General features: G+C 42.4%; 1 protein-coding gene across 6 annotated transcripts in view; it reads right to left on the bottom strand.

Annotated features, from left to right (window-relative positions):
* Positions 1 to 22,644, bottom strand: part of Cald1 (caldesmon 1) — a 189,862-nt gene that overhangs the window by 109,543 nt on the left and 57,675 nt on the right. For 5 of the 6 annotated variants that reach the window (XR_008214574.1, XR_008214573.1, XM_052721739.1 and 2 more), the window contains exon 2: positions 11,963 to 12,051. The exons of the other annotated variant lie outside the window; for it this stretch is intronic. The gene's annotated coding sequence lies outside the window, so the exon portion shown is untranslated. The remainder of the gene's footprint in view (positions 1 to 11,962; positions 12,052 to 22,644) is intronic. 6 annotated transcript variants of the gene reach the window in all.

Here is a 22,644-nt window from a genome sequence, read left to right as displayed (position 1 = left end):
CTCACTGATTAGGTACTTGCAACTGAGAGAGTGAATACTGCTGAGATGCGAATGCCCATCCCTAGAAAGAGTAGGGTAGAAGTGGGCTGTGGTTTGAATGTGAAATGTCCCACTAGGCTCATGCATTTGAACACTTCTCCCCAGCTGGTAGGGCTGTTTTGGGAAGTTGTGGAACCTTTAGGGGGTGAAGCCTTGCTGGAGGACATAGTCACTGGGGGCGGGTCTTGAGGTTTTATAGGCAGCTCCACTGCAGTCTACTCGGCTTCCTGACTGTAGACACAATGTGATCAGCCACCTGCTTCTTCATGATTTCCCTGTCACAATGGATGACCTCCCTCCTTAAACTGAGTCAAAATAAATTCTTTCTTCTGTAAGTTGCTTTTGTCGTAACAATGAGAAAAATAACTGATACAAGGTGATATGGCCATTTGTGTAGAGTTAAAGTCAAGAAGATTTTTAACCATGTAAGTCTGTGCTGTCCAGTCAGTTCATTTAAATGTAAATAAATCAAAATTCATTGAAATGAAAAATTAAGTTCCTCAGTGTCACATTTTCCTCATTTTAAGTGCTCAGAAATCACATATGTTCAGAGGCGGCATAAAAATTAAGAAAATGAAGCCAGGTATAGTGACACACACTTTAATCGAAGTACTTGGGAGGCAGAGGCAGGTAAATCTCTATGAGTTTGAGGCCAGCCTGGTCTATATAGTAAGTTCCAGAACAGTCAGGGCTACATAGTGAGACCCTGTCTTCAAACAAACAAACAAACAAATCAAAAACTAGGGCTGAGAGGTAACTTACTCCATGAGCACTTGAGTTTAAAAAAAAAAAAAGGCCAGTGATCAATCATATATAATTCTAGTGCTCAGGAGGCAGGAGAGACAGATTCCCGAGGCTTCCTGCCAGCCAACTTAGCTTGATCAGATCCCAGTGAGAGGCTCTGCCTCAAAAACACCAAGGTAGCAAACTCCAGAAAAATGACACTTGAGGTTGTCTCTGGCCTCCAAGAAGACATGGACCCCTATATGCACACGCAGTAACACAAATACACATATATGGAAGAATTAATCAAATGTGAGGTGTGAGGACAGATCCTTACCCAGAAGCACCAAGTATTCTCTCGATTTCCCCTCTGGTACCCTCTCTGTAGTCCTGTAGAGGGTCTTTTGGGTGGGTAATTATTGTTTGATAAGGTACTTGCAATTGAGAAAGTGAAATGATTGGCGAATTCAAAAGAGGCTAGGGTGTTGCTGAATAAAGATCATTCTTCCAAATGAGTGGCAAGGTCCCAGAGTGGGTTATTTGGAAATAAAGAGCAGAAGGTTCTGAGCCCCCGCATGGCATATGTGATCATTTTACTTGCCCACTTACTCACATGTGTCTGCTCTTTGTGCTTGTTTTATTCCATAACGCTACCAGTTTGGTGACCAAATATCGGATTCATAGCTGGAGATGGAGATGGAATGGAGAGAAAATGGAGATGGAAGGATGCAGACCCATTTATGCTACCAGGAACAACTCCAAGGTGTATCCCAAGAGCATTTTGTTTAGGGCAATGTTTTTGTGAAGGGCGGATAGTCTATTAATCACACATAATTTGTGCCTTAGTACATGTTTCAACTTCTGCTTGTCTTGATCATCAAATGCATCTCTGCAATTTATGAACCCAGTTAGAAACTGTCTCTAAGAAATTTATAATCTACAATGAAAAGCGCTGAAACCAAACCAACAGACATGATCCATTAAGTCTTCTGGACACAATAGTTACATAAGTCAAGCATACAAACTGACAGATGAGATGAATTAGAAAGTGCTTTCTTCTTTCCACATGAGCCCCTCAAACAGCAGGTCCAACTACTTTGTTAGGGGGGAATATCTAGACTTTTCTTTATAAAAGAAATGGCTCACGTTGGCTTACAACCAACACACTCACTGACTTGAGTCCAACATTGAACCAGTGACATATTCCTACTGTGCACTTCATGTATAACTTACATGTGACTTACTGGGTACATGTCTATCTCCCCTGGAAGATGATGGCTTTCTTCAGGTGATAACTTTTATTACCCTTCATGCTTAGTAGATTGCAATATATTACAGGGCACTGCTTAGTCACGGAAACTAACTGGTACACAGACGAACAGTGAAGACGTTTTCTAAAGGCCACATCTCCAATGTAACCCCTAGTGACCTTGGGGTTGGTGTTGGTGGTCGAATGGAGCTCTGTTTTATTCTTTGATTACAGTGGTGTGTTTTTTTCCTCTGTAAAGGAATAACCTTGTGCTAGATAGAAGAGCATCCTAGATTCAGGAAGGAGGGTATAGACAGACATCTGTATCGGGGGAAGAGGATAAAAAGAAAAAGAAGACATCCATCTATAAGAAAAGACAAGAGTCAGACTTGAACTGAAAAGCTTCAAATTTCCATGGCCTTTGGAAATGCCACCTTCCATCATAACTAGAAAACACTAACATTGAGAGCTCATTTAAATGCTTCCATCAGTATGGAAAAAAAAAGTGTAGCCTGATTTCGCTCTCTAACCATGCTCAGTAATTAGAAACAGAAGGCATAGTTCTGAATGTTTGCTTATGAGCCTCCCATTTCTAGGCCAGGCTTCACTACCCAGTGGCCACACAGGACTTACCAGTGGTCACAGAATTCTGATCTTCACCGGAAGAGTGTGAGGTTGCCATGAGCATTCCCAGAAAGAAAATAGAGACCTTGGGTACGGTGGAGACTTTAAAATACAGGGAAGAGTGCCTTCGTGCCTGCCTGTTTCCTCCCAGGCTGTAAAGCTGCTCTGCATTTGAAACGTAAGTCATTTCCAGGATGGCAAGATCCACATTCAACCCAAGACAGTTGAAAATGGGGTCTCCGTGACACCCAGCTCGCAGTAACATACTGATTCGTCTCTGAGCACAAGAAAGCTCTTTGCTCAGGACCGATACTTGATTTTTCTATCCTCTTGCTAGAAAAACCCATGCTTTGCAAAATGTAGGAGCAGAACACAACCTAAGCAGCCACAGGCAGCAGGTTTGGCTTCTGACAAAAGCCACAAAGGAAAGAGGAAAAAGGAACTTGTAATTAAGGACCTCGATTTGACAGGTACCTCATTTGTCAAATTAAAACATGTGGCCACCACTTGCTAAAGGATTTTGAAAAAAAATTTTTTTAAAGATCATTTCTTGTTTTTCTACCTGACCTCAAACTTTTTTCGAATCTCATTTGCATTTTTCAATTATTCACACTTAAACAAAAGCTGTCCACACTATGTAAAAAGATGACTAAGCAATTTTGTATTAAGTAATCAAAGAGAGTCCTGCCAATTTTAGAATAATTAAATTTCAGCAGCTTAATATAAACAGTTCCAAGAACTACATGTGGCCTACCAAAAGTATAGATTACAAGTAGTCAGCCCCGTGGCCAGCTGGCAGTCAGCTCGACCTATTAAAATAGAATTGGTCAGAATTTGGAGTATTATTTTTCTTTTCTCCCCCCAATATTTTTCCTGCATCCACATTTGTTTCTTTGGGAATGTTTTCAAATATACAAATAATAATAACAATAATAAAACTATTGTGGAATTTCACCTCTTGTAAACAAACCAGCATTTCTCTTGGGAACTGTCAGAACTCACAAATCATTCCAATGTCAACCCTGTCTACATAAGCAGAGAAAATGAAACGGAGGGAATGAACTACCATGTTCCCATTCAAAGTGAAGTGTGACCACTGAACGAGTGGATGTGGACGTAAAGTCATCTGCCCATCAGTTGCCAAAATATCTTACTGATTGCCTTTACCAGGTTGGCTGCTAGGCCAGGATTTCTTGATAATAAAGATAAAGTTTCATATATCCAATTCCACTGGAATGAGTTAATTGTTTGAAAGATTAAAAGCAATCTGAAGCTGGAGCTGAAGAGATGGCTCAGCAGTTAAGAGCACTGGTTGCTCTTGTAGAGGACCCTTGTTTGGTTCCCTAGCCCATATGGTAGCTAACCATAGCCTGTGGCACTAGTTTCAGGGGATCCAACGACCTCTCCTGACTTCCTCATGCACTGAACACACACATGGTGCATGTACATACATACATGTAGGTGAAACTCTCACAAATATAATAAATAATGTTTTTAAGCAGTCTGAAACTACTGATATCTTATAACATTAGTTATAGCCTGTATGGCATATACAACCTGACAAGTTTAGGTTGAGAAAATACAGATAGCTTTGACTAACTCATCCTACCATGATTTTCAGTAGGCGTTTGTAATGGAAGGAACGTATGGTTAGATGAATATGAATGTGTCATCATACAAAAAGTCCTTATATGTTCAGTTCCATTATAAGCTCCATCATCTTCCTCACTGGGTTTGAACCAAGCTATAATCAAGAGTGGTTGAGAGTCTACAATTGTTACCACAGGGAAAGTGTCAGCAAAAGGCAGTCAACAAATATTTATGAAGTGTCAGCCATGTTCCAGACACTTTGTGTGGTATGCTGTGGGTTTTTGTTTTGTTTTGTTTTGTTTTGTTTTGTTTTGTCAACTTGACATAAGATGGAGCCATCTGGGAAGAGAGAACCACAGTTTAGAAAATGCCTCCATGAGATCAGCCTTAGTCAAGTCTCTGGGGGCATTGTCTCAACTAATTACTGATGTGAGAGGGTCCAGCCCACTGTGGGCAGTGCCAGCCCTGGGCAGGTGGTTTTTGGAGGTAGCTGAAAGTGAGCCTGAGAGCAAGCTAGTGAGCATTTCTCCATAGTTTCTGCTTTACTTCCTGTTTCCATGTTCCTGTCTCCAGGTTCCTGTCTTGAGTTCCTGCTCAGACTTTCCTTAATGATGGACTATGACCTGGGATGTATAAGCCAAATAAACCCTTTCCTCCCCAGGTTGCTTTGGTCATGGTGTTTCATTGCAGTTATACAAAACAAACTATGGTGTGGATGTGAGGTGTGAATGTAGGTGCCCCACCTGCCCCCACCATGCTTGCAGCTGATGGTGGAGATAGGCAATGAGCAAAACAAAAACTGAGTTAAGTACAAGCTGCCATGAAAGTGAGCTGTGGGAAGGGCCTAATGGTTTCATTGGTGTTAGAATGAATTTTGGGTGCTAGCTTCTTTTCAAACATGGGTAATATCCATCCATACCCAGGACGGCACTCATAAACGGAATGTAAACACTAGAGTTTGCATTCATTTATCAAATATAAATTGGCACATGTTACATGCTAGACATGGCCCTCTAAGTGCAGATAAACACAAATCCTTTGTATTCCTCTCTTCAAAAGAAGTGGATGGGTGGGGGAGTCAACTGTTTGGGATGGTGATCTGCTCTCATCTCCTTTCCCACTTCAGGTCCTAAGACATACAAAAATAATGACCCACAGAACGCTGTCTGCTAGAATTTGTGCAGACAAGAGGAATTCATTTAAGATATCAACTAGAGTAAGAGGCAGGAAAGAGGGGCCAGCTCTCTATTCCATCCAAGTCAATGACCTTCTGACAATTACAAGTATGTTTCTCACCTACCAGCAAGAAGACATTTGCTGATTGAGACAAAGCTGGTCCATCATGCTTTCAAAGTTTGCTTCTCAATTCCAGCAAAAGAACAGCTCGTAAGAAATTTATCCATGTGGCAGGATATCTCACAAGCAGCTTTCCCACTCTGAATACTACAAACAGATCTTTTATTTGTTGACATACAGGCCCTGGACATTCATGAAAACAAGATGTTCTCTTGCTGTTTTTTGAGTTAAATGGATTTAAGTCAGGGTCTCAGACAAATTTTAAAAACAGATGTTACATAGCAAAAAACAAAACAAAACAAAACAAAAAAAACCCTGACCCTAACAAGGAGAGGCTGTCTCACTTTAACTTGGCTATCCTTTGGTAGCAGGAGGAGTGATCAAAGCACATCTTAAAACAGGAAGCAGGGGCAACTTGAGAATCACTACTGTCCCCATTTAGCCAAGCCTCATAGGTCAGGGGAGCTGTGGGGCACCTAGGACTCCTGGTTTGGAGAGTGCGTATCACTGAGAGGGCTAGTGACTGTGAGGTCTAGGTGTCCCCCCGAGGAGGTGGCTGAGAACAGATAGCCTCCCTCACATGGGCCACCATCCTCTGAAGACAGTAGCCTTCCCATGGCTGGTTCTCATGTTCCACCCTCACAGACAAACACAACTCTCAGTCAGGCCAAACTCATGAGTCTTGGAACAATTTATTCTCATTTCAACCTCTGGGCCCTGTTTTTTGCTCTCTTGTGTCCTGAAGTGCCCAATGCTCTTTTGTCCCCCAGCATCTCATAATTCCCTCCCCCAGGATCTGGCTCAACTCTTATATTAACACAGAACACCCCTCCCTCTCTCCCCACTGACATGCTAGCCCTGTACAGACCAGGAACTTGTAGTGATCTTCCTGCCTCTGCCTCCCAAATGCTAGTGTTATAGGCAGGACCACAGTTGCCAATGATGCTCTTAATATTTAATACTACACAGCTTGGCTATTCAAGTATTTCCTAATTTCTCTTTGCGTTGACCGTATCTGAGGCTGTTCAATGTTAGGGTTTGATATCCCCTTTCAGTCTTGAGTATTTGCTAGGTGATTGTAGATGCATGGAAATATTTGCTGATTTGGATTTATTGAAAAACATTAAATAATGCGCTTCTTCACTTCCACGCAAGTACATATTCCACTCCTCTAGTTCCCATTTGCTTCCTGTAGCTTCTAGTATAGAAGTGGGGCAGGCGGGTTCATTGGAACACCACAGTTAGAGCACTGGGGGAAAGTTCCCCATAGTTCACTTCTCATCCAGCTCGTCTCCTTACTCAGATGAACTGGAAAACTGCTACTCATCCTAGGAGTACTTGCTTATCATGTGATCATTCATTTATACCAGGCATGACAAACCAAATGGTTTTAAAGAAGTAAATATTTTAGAAGGGGTGGCTTTTGGAGAAATAGAAAACATATGCATCCCCAAGAACATTCCAATTCAAAATGTAAACAAACAAACAAAGTAACAACAACAACAAAAACAAAAACCAACCAACCAACCAACCAACCAACCAACCAACCAACCAACCAACCAACCAAAAAAACATGAAAAGCATACTATACAAGGAAGCACATTTTTCAGGGCACCATGGGCTTCCAGTTGCTCGTTTGTGACCCTTATGCAGTTTTTCATGATATTTAACCATAGGCCAGTCCCACCTCAGTACGAAGCTCCAAGAGCAGACTCATAATGATGTGTTCATATGAACTCAATATAATCCCATACAAGCTTAACTTAGGCCAAAACATTGATTTAGCTAATAGATGAAGTTTATAAATGCCAGTGTTAGGTCCTTGTAACAGTCTTTATTGTCTTCATTTCTTATAGAGAGATATCAAAACTCAGAGAAAGTGAGTTAGTTACAAAAGGTCATAGAACTAGTTAGTGGTAGACTCGGGATTAATAATCAGGTAACCTGGTCCCACAGTGTGTGTTTTCAACCGTACCACTCAGCTCCACAAGTCCTGCAAACGGATGAAAGAAGAGAGACAGGAGCAAGGACTTCAGTGATGAAATGATCATATGACAGTCTGGAAGGGTTTAGATGCGCCTACAAAATCTTCCCAGGAGCCGTTTCCTGTCAGAGGGTTTTGGCTTGCTTGCTATTAGGTAAGTTCATACTTGATGTTTATTAATGAAGTAAAGATGAATCTCTTGTTTGTGTTCATTTGTGCTTTGGCAAACTGATTTATTATTTCACTTAAGTGGGAGACACTTGAGAAAATAAGCTGAATGCGTTCTAAAACCTTAAGAAAACAAACCACCACACTTCACACTTCGGCCATGTCTTTGCTATGCTCACGTAATTAGCTTTTGACATGAATCCAAATCACGGGAGTTCATCTGTGTCCATTTCTGGGGAGATCTAGGGTTTGTGGGTTATTTTGGAGATCTCATTTAAGAGACAGGATATGACATTAATTGGAAGAAATTAGATCTGGAGTTGGGGCCGGGCCCCATCCCAATGAGAGGACTCACCGCCTTCACAAGAGGCCGCTTCTGGTCCCTTGCCTCTGATTTGTATGAACATTTGACTCAAATGCTAAGGCAGCCTTCCTCTCCTTTTTATTTCAGTTCATTAGAAATGATTATTATGGTCCTCTTCTTTCCTTTAAATGCCATTCAAATATCAGAATTATGGGAACAAATAATATAGGGACAATTAGATGTCACTTTTAAAAATGACTTCAGAAAAAGAATGACACACATAGATGACACATTGCAATGCTTTGTCTATAACCACACAACGATGTATTATAGGTGGATGAGGGGACATGGAAATTTAAAGTATTGTGACCCTTTGCCAACATGAGGTTGATGAAAACTATGTAAAGAATATCAGACACCACAATTTACATCAGTGAGAACATTACTGGATTCACCAAGTTCTCCCTTGCATTGAGTTTTTAAAAGGGTTCATTTCATAAGGAAGAATACTAGAATTGCTAGCCCAGACATAAAATAGCACTTGAGGTGGAGCTGATCCCATTCAATGTATGTCTGTAGGATGAATGACTCAACAAGCAAGATGAATGTCTGAGGAAGCTTCAGCTAATGGTAACCACAGCCTTCCTCACCACCCTCAACTTACAATTACATCTTTAATTTACAAACTACTGGCCATTTATCTGGGAGAGGCAGTTTAAAAGGTCCCCAGAGTCTCCCTTTGTGACAAATGTCTTTAGATAAACTCTCCTTGATTTACATTATCCTGATAAAGCTGTTATAACTTGAAGATGTATTTACTTCTCCTGGCCTACCAAGCATCGGTGTTTCAGTCCATTCATGCATCAGTTGTTGGATCTCATGATGGGCAGGTGGGACTGGAGCTGTGGTACCCAGCATTGCTAGAGTATCAGCCTGCATATTGCAGCCTGGGAACAGATCCAAGCACAAAACTCGAAACACAATTTCTAATCAATGCATGTGGCGTTTGCACCATTGGAAAGGTAAGAAATCCTAAATGCAGCCATTGTAAGTCAGGGACCACCTGCATTTATAAATTTTGAAAATCTGTAATGAAATCAAGTTAAAAATCATGGTTATAAATACTTATGGGGGTTAGTCTTTGAAGATTTCAAGGAAAATGCTCTTAGCATGGTTCCTTCCTTCAAGCCCAGCGCTTTGGCATCTGCTCCCATTCTGCGTTCTCTGGATTTGAGGAACGCACTCTCCTCTGGTCTTCGGATGCCCCCATCCACAATATATCATTTTTAGTTATTAAATAACAGGACTCGATATTAATGTTGGCCTTCTCCATCCTTTAAGAAAGTGTTTTCAGCCAAAGATATTAAACCACTCTTTCTCCCTGTCAGCGCAGCAGCCAACATCCTGAGATCACAGCTCATTTATACCACACTGGCGTGAATATTCAGACTCCATTTGTCTCCAGCTCTTAAAGGCTGGTGTTAGGATGAATGATGGACTTTTTGTTTAAAATTAGGAAAAGGGGGGAGGGAATCCCCCTCCAAGTAATAACTTTAGCCTAAAATATCCATTTCAGGGAATGCAACTCTGCCCTTTCCTCTCAGAAAACTCAATGGAATTAAGATTTAATTTGGCATTGTTGGACTTAGGGTATAGAGAATAGTAGGAAGGAAACTGTCTGAACCCGCTGCCCCCATCCAAGTCGAGCATTTGTTCTTTTACTGGAGGGCTGTGGCGTTGAGTCAGGACAGAGGTAAGAAAAGTGTAGGAGTCCGTGGAGTCAGAGCTTACCATTTTGGAACTCCAGGTGAGACTTCCGACGGTTATGTTTCAGATATAAATAGCTCAATCATTCCTTTCTCTTTGCTGAATATTCACTGCGCATATGGGAACCAGGGCCGGAAAGGAACTGTAGACAGGGCTCCTGGCACCATCATCTGCCTTGTCCCTGCTGCTTGTGCCCGCTCTCCCCATAAACCCTGGCATTCTCTTCCATTAGAAGCTGTGCTGGGCAAGGGTGTGAGCTCTCATGGAAGTTCCTCCGAAGGCCAAGTATGATTTCTTGGCCGGGGAAACACCATCATTTAGCCAAGTTTACAAGTGTCCACGTGAGAAACTAGAATTTCTTCTTACTCTCCTAACCAACCAGGTGGGAAGACCCTGAGAACCCGTGTTCCCGTGTCTCCTCAATCCCTAGCCAAATATGGCTACATCCAGGCTCATTCTGGACCTGCTTTGATTCTCATGGTAAAGACCAGAAGCAGCCTCCTGTAGGGGAGACTCCTAGATAGACATGGGGTTTCAGGCCTCCACCCACAAGTCTCATTCTACAACCACTCCCAGAAATTCATAAGGAAGCACCATATTTTACATTTAAATCCTATTATATATAACACATTGGAGCAAATCTGAGCTAAGAGACCAAACACTTTGTTAGGCGTGTCCCGGGGAACTCATTCTGCAATATTCGAAGAAAATGAAAGAAAACAGATTCCCAAACTTCTCTTTCCATCTGAAGCCTCAACTGTTTCTTAACATACTGGCCCACGGTGGTTATAAAGTCTCACATTCACGATGTTCGGAAACAAGAGCAAAGGCTTCTGGGTGCTTACAACTCAAAGCCTGTCTTTCACATGCTCACAGGAAAGTGGTCTGTTCCTTCAAGCCTGTCAGGTGACTGGACTTAATGGGGCACAGTTGGGAGGCACCTATCCTGGCCACCAGCCACCATTCACTGCAATGCTCCGGCACAGCTCTTTCTTTCAAATTTTCCTCTTTTATAGAAATAGAAATTTCTGTAAAATTCCACAACCAAGTGTCAGTGGCATTTTGAGGTACCTCCCCAGCAATGGGCATCTACTTCCTGGCTACTTTAGGACCATAAGAAAGGAAGTGTGGGAGTAAGTACTTGAAGAAAGCTAGCATTGAAAGGGTGGGAGTATACAGAGAAGGTGCTGTAGACCTCAGATAGCCTTTCCTGCCAATAGTCACACACACACACACACACACACACACACACACACACACACACACACACACCACCCCTCAAGAGAGGTTCTGCTAAAAGAGAACCAAGGACATAAGGAAGAGGAATAGAGGACAATTGATATAATCCTGAAGCAATAATTGCCCGATAATGGTGCTAAATTACTGAAAAAGCCTTCTTTCAATTAAGGCCACCCTCCCTCCCTCCGTTTCCTCTGCCTTCTCTATCCTGTCTAAGGAAGCGCCTCTTTGCACTCCTCCAGTGCTTTGGCTGGTATACTTGTGGCGATTTAAATAGGAAACGTGCCCCCCCCTGCCCCCGCTAGTCACATGTATTTAAAACTTGGTCCCTGATTGGAGGTGCTGTTTGGGGAGGTTATGGAACTTTTAGGACATGGAACCTTGCTGGAGGAAGTATATACTGGGGGCAGGTTTTAGCATGACCCCACTTCCAGCTCACTCTCTGTTTCCTGTTTACCTTTGAAATGTGATCTTTCAGCTTCCTGCTCCTGCCTAGCTGCCATGTGTCCCTGCATGATGGACTCTCACCCCTCTGGAGCAAAGAGCCGAAACAAACACTTTTGTCTACAAGCTGCTTTTGGTTGAGGTGTTTTATCACAACAACAGAAAAGTAGCTGGTACACTTGCTGAAAGAGTTTGCTGCGTATTGCTCCAGCAATCATTAGTCTTTTTGCAACAGGGAGCTTGTGGGCTCCATGTGGCTCAGTTATCCTCTTTATTGCCTCACGGTGATAGTATTAGTCATAGGGAGTAAAGAGTCCATTACTGAAAAAAGAGAAATAAGACAGAAAGTCATTATAAAACAGGAAAACATTCCTTAAAACCTTGATAGCATCTACCCGATCCACTGAGTGCTAACTAAATGACCAGGGCTGTAGCAGGCAGGCTGGTCTTTCATGATGTACCTTTACATGCAAAATTTTAGCAAGAGGTTGTACAACTACTGTAAGCAGAGCCCAAAGAAACAAACTCTACTCACAGGGAAGCAGTCAGATGCCTACTTCTGAGTCTTTGAACACCAACTCTTGTGGGTTGAATTGGATGATCTTGAAATCTGTTATTGATTATCTGGAATAAAAGGGAAGATTGGAAGATAAGTAGAATAACCTATAGTGTAGAGTACATATTCATTCTTGTGCCTTTATTTATTTTGTGAGTGTGTGGGCACATGGGTGCCACAGCGTATGAGTGGAGGTCAGATGACAGCTTGGACTGCCGTGAGGGTTCTGGGGATTGAATGTGGGTCATCAGGCTCGGTGGCAAGGTATTTTACCCACTGAGCCACCTCTCCAGCTCTAGAGTATGTGTATTTAAAATACCTGCTCTCTCTCAGGTACCATTGGTAGTTGGACACTGAGGAGAGAACACAGGCCTGATACAAATGCTTATTGTGACTGGGGAGATAGCTGGACTGGTAAAAGTGCTTGTTGTGAAAACCTGACCACCTTGAGTATGGATCGTCAGAACCCAAGTAAAGGTAGAGGCAGTCATCCAAGGAACTGTAATTCCAGGGGAGATAGGAGTTGGGGACACGAGAATCTTCAGAAGCTGTCTGTCCAGCTAGCTTGACAAAGAAACCCTGGTCAAAGATGGTGGAGAGGTGAGAATTGGCAGGAATGTTGTCCACCGACTTCCACAGATGCATCACATATACACGAATAAGCCATATGCACTCGCACACGTGCACACGCACACACACATATATACACGAGGAGGGGATTATCGTACATTTTCACTTTAAAGAAAATAAATGTAATAATTACAGAATCAAACCCTGAATTATTCTAAATGATGAGGCATAAGAGGATGCATGGCTGTATATCTGCTCTGACAGGACCAATGTTATTTGTCTAGCTTCTGTTTCTCTGCTCCTAATACCTTTGGTATTTTAATTTTTTAAAAAACAGTCAAGGGAAGAAAATGCTACGGGTAGGTGGAAAGGCCATTTTTGGTCTAGTGGGTATGTGTATGTGTGATCTATCGTGTGAGTGAGACAGAAAAACAAAATAAATAACAAAGGAACTAAAAGGGAGTCAAGAGAGTGCTAGGCTCACATTGCGCATCTGAAAATGAGTAGATGCATTTTCTGCTCTGTTTCAGGGTAATCATCACTGTCAGTGGGAACCAGCCCTCACCTTATCCCTTCTAGCCACAGCTGACGGTGCAGTGCCCAGCACAGACATCTGGCTGACCTTCCTCTGAAGCACTTGCCAAGCTCTCTCTACAGGCCAAGCTGAGTTTAGACCAGACGAAGTTAAGGAAGGAAACGGCTAAGGTAAAGGGAGGGAGGGAGGGAGCTAGACACACGTCCAATGAGCCTGTCTTCCTTCCCCAGTCCCTAGTGAGCTGGCGGCAAACAGCCAGGCAGTATTTATCTGTCCTTTGACATAACCATCTACCCAGGCGTGGGGAGACGCGGGTTTTACATGAAAACATTCACTATGGGGAACAGAGGTGTAATGAAAGCAAAGGAGAGATTGTCTCCTTCGCATCAGATTTTAAGCTCTTCTAAAACAGTGATTTTCTTGGGCCCTGAAGAAGTGGCTAAGTGAACTCTTTGGTGACACAAGAAGTAGCAATTAGCACTTTTCTTGGTAAAAAATTGGTTAAAACCATATGCAGGGGTCTCTATAACCATATGTGAATTTTCTCTTATTAAGAATGTTCTTAGGTATGATTTTCAAAACGGATGCCAAGGGAGAGTTTCAGATAATGACTTACTGTAACCAGGGATCATTGCAAAAGTTAAATTAGGAATTTAATAAAAATAGATGATGTTTTAGCCATCACGAAGAAACAGTTGAAGAATGAATTTAACATGTTACCTTCCACAGCTGAATTAGGGCCCCTTGATGTCAGCATTATTATTTCTATCAAACAACTGTGATTGTGAAACTCATCCACAATGTTCAGTCCCCCAGGGATTCAGGGAAAGTCACTCAGAAGGGGTCTTCAGAAGTGTTATCTTTGCTGGTAAACACGAGGGTATGGGTGGCTGGTGACATTGTCTCACCCATAAGAGGGTTCCATTTAGTGCCCAGAAGGATGACAAATACTTTGTGTTGTAGATTATGTTGGGAGGCACTGCTCCACACTTGGGAAACAAGAAGAGTGCTTCGTGTGGTTTTACACGAATTCCATTGAGTCTTCCACTCTAGATAATAAGATGGAACATTATTTAATGACACAGGGGGTGAGAGCTACGGGACACAATGCTTGAAATGGGAAAGGAATGGGAGGCAGCTATTTCAGTCTCAGTTGGCAGGAAGTCAAGTACCTTGTGGAGATGGATATTAAAATAAGATATTTAAAAATAGATCTGTGGAGTTCAGTCCAAATGAGCCAGTGGCAATAAAACATTAATACTTGTCTCTTCCTCACATTTATAATTGAGTATGGAAGTTAGAAGTCTGTTAGAATAGAGGGAATTTTAGGGCATTCAGGCCATTTAAATAAACACCGATGAGTAGATGGATATTGAACAAGTCACTTAACCACTCCTGGTCTCTCAGTTCCTCAGCTCAATATGAAGTATTTGGAGTGTGTTTTTAAGAGATCTTCAACTCAGATGCTTTATATATGATCATACGATCTTTTAAGGAAAGAGCTGTGTTATGTATCTCAACACATGTGAAAGACCCTGTAGTTATAAATATAAAGCCAACTGCACTCTCCTTTCCCAGACTACCTGGTCCTATCCCATCCCAGTCATTTCTAAGAGATGAGTGTGTGTGTGTGTGTGTGTGTGTGTGTGTGTGTGTGTGTGTGTGTGTGTGTTTGTGTGTGTGTGTGTGTGTGTGTGTGTGTGTGTGTGTGTGTGTGTGTGTGTGTTTTCTGAGACAGGGTTTCTCTGTGTAGCCCTGGCTGTCCTGGAACTCACTTCGTAGACCAGGCTGGCCTCGAACTCAGAGATCCTTCTGCCTCTGCCTCCCAAGTGCTGGGATTGATTGAACTGCTATGCCTAGCCTAGGATACATGTTTCTGAAGTTGAATTTCATTTTCTTTTTCTTTTGTTCTTTTTGTTTTTTTTGCGACAGGGTTTCTCTGTGTAACAGCCCTAGATGTCCTGAAATTCACTTTGTAGACCAGCCTGGCCTCAAACACATAGAGATCCACCTGCCTCTGCCTCCCAAATTCTGGGCTTAAAGTAAGATGATTATATTTTATATCTCCTTGAGAAATAAAAACATTCCGTATAATAATCTTGAGAACTTTCTGAGTGTGTACTATGTACAAGGAACTTGGTATGTGTTCTCTTGTTTAATTTTTGCCATCTGAAAGTAAAGAAACAGATTCAAGCTCATTGTTGCACAGTTAATAAATGATAGAGTTGAAATGAAACCCATAATGCCTTACTCCAAAGCTTTCTCCCTGACTGAACCCATGGAGTTTTCATAGCTTCCAAGGCTTTTCTAAGATTGGTTACAAAAACTGTCGTGAAGCAGGCTTTTAATGAGTTTGGTTTGAGTGTAGGTCGACTGACTGAGATACCGAGAGTAGATCGGCATGGAGCAGTCCACTGTTATTATCGGAAACAACTGAAAAACTGGGACAAAATATAAGAAGGTCATTCCTACGGCATCGGAAAGCTGCTGCAGTAACCGGAACTTCAAAGCGCAACATCCAAGGGTTGAAGGGGGAAACAGCAGTTTCTACTGAGACAGCTGTGGTCCTCAAAACGTCAAAGACAAGATGACATAAGAGAATTACAAACACACAAGGCAGGGCAGTACATGTCTGTAATCCTAGCACTGGGGAGACTGAGGGCTACAATATTAAGTTCAAGGTCAGCCTGGCTTATGTAGCGAGAGCCTGCCTCAGAACAACAGAACACAAACAGAAACCAAGGACCACATTTCTGAGAAGCTGTCCCACAGAGGCGAGCAGCAGAAACCTAAAGTTCACAAAGAGAATTCCACCTTGGGGCTCTTGCAGATTTTATTTGTGGTAGTTATTAACTACTATAAAAAAATTTCAGAACTCAACACTAAAAAAAAAAATCCATTTTACTATGTGGTCAACTCTACTTTGAGAAAACAATTAAGGAAAAGAGGAAGAGGAGGGATGAGAGGTGGAGGAGGAAGTCTCTTCAGACCCTTGGAATGCTCACCCATAGAGACGAGGCAGAGCAGAGGTTCGTGAAGAGTTGCTATCAAGACTTATCTCAGGTGGGCTTCGTGATGATGACTATTACCTCAGCCCAATTCAACTGCAATAAGCTTTTCCAACTCTCTCTAACAGAAGATAAGAAAAATCCATATTGGGAAGAAAGTAACATCATCCAGCACCCACTGGGGGTTAGTTTTTAGTTGTCATTCTCTAGAGCAGGTTTTTGTTGCTTGGTTTTAAAATTTATTGTATGTGTATAGGTGTTTTGCCTGCTTTTATGTCTGGGTACCATGTGCATGTCTGATACCACCACCACGTAGGTGCTGGGAACTGAACCCAGGTCCTCTGGAAGAGCAGCCAGGCTCTTAATCTCTGAGCCATTTCTCCATCCTCCTTGATGGTTAGTTTTGATTGTTGATTTGACACAACGTAGAATTACCTGTGAAGGAAGCCTCGCTAAGGAATTGTGTAGATTAAGTTGGCCTGCCCTCATGCCTATCTGTGAGGAAGTCTCTCAATTGGGTTTATCGAGGTTAGAAGACCCATGAAGAACTCAGTCAGCACTGTCTCATGGGCTGGGCCCTGGACTGCATGAAAAGGAGACAGTGAACTGAGCATAGTCGTGCATGCATTTATTTATTGTTCTCTGCTCCTGTCTGTGGGTACAATGAGACTAACTACTGCCTCGATTTCCTTGCAACAATGGACTGCATCCTAGAATTGTGAGGCAAATAAGCCCTTTCTCCCTTAAATTGCTTTTGCCATGGAACTATATCACAGCAGTAGGAAAAGCAATCCCAATTTGATGTCTATTTGGAAAAGCAACAACAACAATAACAACAACTAAATCTGACCTCTAATTATCATGATTCTACTCCCTCCAATTCTTTTATATTGATTGTTAAACTAAATGTGAAACAGATTACTGTTATTTTGGGGGTGAGTGGGTTGTAAGAAAGAGTGGACAATATCTCCACATAAGAATTTTTTAACTAGGACATAAAAATACTACTATGCCTCCATCACTGGTCCTGTTTAGACCATCTTTCCTGAGGCTATCGGCTGAAGAATGTTCTTTCCTTTTTCCTCTATGGGACACAGGGGGATCAGCTACTATTTTGAGATCCTTGATCCATTTGGAGTTGGGTTTTGTACAGTCCGGGAGAGAGAAGGATCTAGTTTCCTTCTTCTACATGTAGCTTTCCAGTTTGCCCATTACTGTTTGTTAGAGATACCTTCTTTTCAACAGTGTGTGTGTGTGTGTGTGTGTGTGTGTGTGTGTGTGTGTGTGTGTGTGTGTGCGCGCGCGCGTGTGTTTCTCTTAGTCAAAGGTCAGGTGGATGTAGGTGTGTGCACTTATATCTGGGCCCTCAATTCTATTTCTATGGTCAATGTGTCTGTCTAAATGCCAGTACCATGCTGGTTTATTACTATAGCTCTATAGTGTAACTTGAATCAACTCCTAACAATTTATTTCCCGTAGCTTAGTGTATCATTCAACCCTTGCCAAAGAAGCTGCTTGTGGAAGGAGATGGTGTTAACACAGACCTGGGCTGGTCAACATGCAGAGAATGAGAGACCACTAAGTGCTCAGCCCTAACCAGGATGTCTATATCACACCTCCTCCTTCTCTTGAGGCTCAGAGATTTTTGGGGAAGAGGAGGGTAGAAAGATTGTAAGAATCAGAAGCTGTGGGTGACTATAAGGAAACCTTATTTCAGGATGCAGCAGAGCAGTTACACAGAAACTCACAATGGTTGTGACAGCATGCACAAGATCAGGACAGGCAAAGTCCCAGCATGGAATGGGGAGGTGGTCACAAACTCCTACCCCTGGCTGAGGAGCTATTAGCAATTGATGACTGCCGGGAGAGGGGGTTTTCTTCAAGGACACCTCTCCTTAGAGCAGTGGTTCTCAGCCCTCCTGATGCTTTGACTTTTTAATACAATTCCTCATGTTGTGGTGACCTCAACCATAAAATTATTTTCATTGCTACTTCACAACTGTAATTTTGCTATTGTTATGAATCATAATGTAAATATCTGTGTCTTAGGTAACCCCCATGAAAGGCTCCCAAAGGGGTCGTGAACCACAAATTGAGAAACACTGGTTTAGAGCCTACCCTTGTCCCAGTAGTTGGCCCTCAACCCCTTCACACACAGGCATCACTGAGCAGACTCAGCGGGGAAACAAACAAATACCTCATGATGTTGGGAAATACAGTGGAGAAGAGATGAGGGAGGAATGGGAACAGAGGGAAGTGCCATGGACTTGATCAAAACACACTGGATACATACAAGCACATCTCAACCGATTAAAAGAAGATACCCAGCCAGCAAGGTGGCTCAGTGGGTAAAGGTACTTGCTGCCAAGTCTGTCAACCTGAGTTTAATCCTCAGGACCCACATGGCAGAAAGAGAGGATCAAATCTCACAAGTTGTCACACTTCCCCTCAAACAAATAGATGTAAAAATAAGTAAAAAAAAAATTAATGCCAGTATGTATGAAGGAAAAAAATACTACATCAAAATTAAGAACCACAGAGACAAACAAAGGTCTGTGCATAGATTAATAAACATCTGGCTAATAGCTGGGCCTGGTGGCATGTGCCTTTAATCCCAGCACTCAGGAGGCAGAGATAGGCAGATCTCTGTGAGTTTGAGGCCAGCCTGGTCTACACAGCAAGTTCTGGGACAGCCAGAGCTACATAGTGAGAACCTTGACTCAAAAAAATTATATATATATGGCAAACTGCATGAATCCAGAATATATAAAGAATTTCTGAAAATCAATAAGAAATAGATAATCCAATAGGAAATTGGATAAACTTCCAATTGGTGCTTCACAAAAGAGGATATTAAAATGGACAGTAAGCACCTAAAGAAGCGTTCAGCCCCATCTTTTAAGACAGTGCACTAAGATCATATGCCTCTAGAGTAGAAAAAATAAAACTGAAGACCAGTCCCTCAGTGTTGGTGAACAACTGGAACTTCCATTCATTGCTGTGAGGTTGCAAACCACCAAAATGACTCAGGAGAAATGGTGGGCAGCATTTGCAGAAGACAGAAATCTTGCTCTTAGGTCTACAAGCAAAAAGCCCATACATAAAGATATTTGTCAGACAACATGAACTAGAATCTTCATAGCATCACTTTTCATCATAGTCACAGTGAAAATAACCTTAATGTCCATCAACCATGAAGCAGAGAAACCTTGTTAAGCAAAGAATGAAACACAATATGGCACTGAGAATGTTCTCTGCAGGCCTCAGGCTCTCGCTTATCTGAAAGACATGAAGTTGGACGAGACACCAAAAATCACCATAGTCCATCAGTCCAAATTCAAATGTGAACACTGGGCATTAGAGATCAGAAGAAGGTGATAATGGGGTAGCAATGATGGCAGGGAAGACATGACTTTCTCAGGGCATGAAGAGAGCTCCTGGGTGCTAGTGGTACTGTAGACGCTGACTGCATAGGCATATCTATTCTGTGAAAAGTCATCACACCATACAGTTACGGGCTGTGTGTTTTTCTGCATTTATATGTCATTTCAGGGTTCTTTGTATTGCATGTGCCTAGGCCAAAAGGAAGCCTCAGTCTTCGAGGATGACAAACAGAGGGAGTTTGTGAGCTCAAAGCATATGAAGTCACCAAGGTTCCGTGTCAGCCATCTAATACATCAGTAGTAAAATAACAGAGTAAAAAGAAGGTCTAACAATGAGAGAAAACTTCAAGGCAATGCCAATCAATGCCACAAAAGGAAGGCTGGGATCAATTAGGTCAGTTATTTCTAAATTAAAAGTCGACACTGGGTTTTTTACCAATGACTTGGTGAACTTTCTGTATGTGTATTTTGGCTTGCCACACCTTAGAAGGGGAATGCTGGCTATCTTTGCAACTGGTCCATTCCAAAACCATTCAAATACGGGACTACTTCTTCTCTTAAGATGCTCCAGAATTTCCCAGGCTTCACAGCCAATGCTCACTGTCTACCACGTCTTCTCTTCATAGTCACCAACACCTTCCCAAAACAGTTTCCAGCAGCCGACATGTGTGTCAAAACCTTAAACAAGATATTCTCTGTGCTTTGAAAAGTGTGCATGCGTGTTTAGCTTTTGTTTGTGTGTTTTGGATAAACTCCATCTGTTGTAGACTTGTATTTCATCATATGTTTTACAATTCACTTGTGGTTATCTGTCCTATGATGGGTGAGTGTGTCTGTACGAGCTTGTGTGCATTATTTGCATGCAGGAGCCTGAGGAGGTCAGAAGAGAGTGTTGGGTCCCCTGGAACTGGAGTGACAGGGGTTTGTGAGATGCCATGTGGGTGCTGGGAAGCAAACTTGGGTCCTGAGCAAGAGCAGTTAAGTGCTATTAACCACTGGACCATCTCTCCAGCCCCTCAGCATAGGTTTTTAGGCCTGAATGAGAATCTCTTGTTTTTCATGGAACACATTTTTAGTGTTACTCTGGAATTACATACATGAAAATATTCGTATAAATGAGTAGAAAAGAGGCTTAGTTGTATTAACAGGGTAATTAATATAGGAAACTCAGCTACCAAGAAAGTTAATGCAGCGAGAAATTATGGAAATTATTTTCATAAAGAAAAATAGTTATTTAATAAAAATGAGAATTCTCATGGCCTTTTGCATTGAATATATTCTTCAGTGTTCCGCTGGATTGGGCATAGATCTTTCCCTAAGAAGCATCATGGGACTGTGGGAGAATGCAGGCTGTAGAGTCATATAGACTGCACTTAACAGAACTGTGCTTTTAGGGAAATTCGTTTTGTGTATCACTTACTTCAGTATCAAATTATTACTGAAAATTCTAACAGTCACCTTGAGTGTTTCCTCCCTCCGCCTCTGTAGCATTTTGTTAATGTCTCAGTGGAAGAAACGACCACCAAGTATGACACTGTAAAAGTACTGCTCTCCTCTCCCTTCCTTCCCCCACCACATCTCTCCCCCTCCCTCCCTCCCTCCCTCCCTCCCTCCCTCCCTCCCTCCCTCCCTCCCTCCTTTCTCTCTCTCTCTCTCTCTCTCTCTCTCTCTCTCTCTCTCTCTCTCTCTCTCTCTCTCTCTCTGTGTGTGTTCATGTGTCTTTACACATGAATGTGTGTGGGGAGGCTAGAAGTCAGTCAAAGTCAGATTCTGCCAATGTCATTCACTCTCCACTTTATTATTTGGAGACAGTCTGTCACTGAACCTAGAGTGCACCAATTCAGCTAGCTGGTTGGCCAGCCAGCCCCAAGGTCCTCCTACCTTTGCCCCCCTCACCAGGCACCTCCATAGCATCCAACTTTTTACATGGATGCTGGAAATCAGAAGTCAGGCCCTCATGCTTGCCTGACAAACACTTTACCCACTGAGCCATCTCCCCGCCCCCAGGCACCAGCTTCTGCTCCTCCGTTTTCATTCTATTTTATTTTTTTGAGACAAGGCTTCACTGTGTTAACAGCCTTGGCTGTCCTGGAACTTGCTTTGTAGACCAGACTGGCCTTGAACTCACAGAGATCCACCTGCTTCTGCCTCCTGAGTGCTGGGATTAAAAGTGTGTACCACTACCACCTGGCCAGGTAGCAGCTTCTTGATGGCAAGGTAGTTAGCACATTCCCTGGTCTATAGCACATGCTTCACAAAAGCCTGTTGGGTACATGGGTGAGTCAATGGACAAGGTGACAGGGAAAGAGCCTAGCATGGAGCTTAGCACACTGTGAACCTCTCTGCCTCTTGAGTATCAGCTTCTTTCTTTTCACTCTTCATTGTTTTTCTGCATCTGGAAAACAGAACAGCTGGCCCCTCCCCCAGTCTATTTCTGTGTCCTCACATGACTGTAATAAGTGATATAAGCTAAGGAAACTTGGCCAAATTCTTAAAATTTCAAGGAAGGCAAAGGATGGATTTTAGATCTAGGTTTTCAGAGGAGCCTATTTGTAAAGTGTGAAGAAATGGGAAGTCTTTCCTTTTCGGAATAAAATAAGATCGCATAACAATGCGGAGAAAGGGCTTTGATGTCTTAAAAGGAGGCTCTTTGCTGCGCTCCTTTCTATTTTTCCACTGACTGGGAATAATTCATGCTGTTCTTTCTTCAGCCAAGGTCTTTCCATTTTTAACAGAAGAACGAGGGTAGATTTTTCTAGGCAAGATGATTTCTGATTGGAGAAGCGGTAAGAATGCATCCAGAGCTGGGTGAATGAAGGTCAGATGTTTATTTTTAAAGCCCTATGAAGAGTTCTCTACTTGTTGGAAGCAAACAGGGAAGAAAGAGTCGTTTATGCAACGATGAAATTTCTAGATTTCTCATGGGAAAGTGGCTGATGTCAGTGCTTGGTAAGTTTCTTGTGGGTACAAGCAGGCAAGATGCAGACTTCTGAGAAAACACCATCCTTCAATTCAGAGTCACTGTTTACCTGAGGCTGGCATTTAGCACACCATGCCAAGGGATGAAGTGAGGATGTGGAGAAGCCCAAGGGCTGTGGAGACACCCTGGTGGGGATTTCCTATACGATCACCTTTGCCTTATCATTCTCCGTGAGTGCTGAGCCT

This window comes from Peromyscus californicus, unplaced genomic scaffold (assembly GCF_007827085.1).
Source record: "Peromyscus californicus insignis strain IS unplaced genomic scaffold, ASM782708v3 Scaffold_6__1_contigs__length_162567912, whole genome shotgun sequence".
Taxonomy (NCBI): domain Eukaryota; kingdom Metazoa; phylum Chordata; class Mammalia; order Rodentia; family Cricetidae; genus Peromyscus; species Peromyscus californicus.
This window is presented reverse-complemented; position numbering and strand designations above follow the sequence as displayed.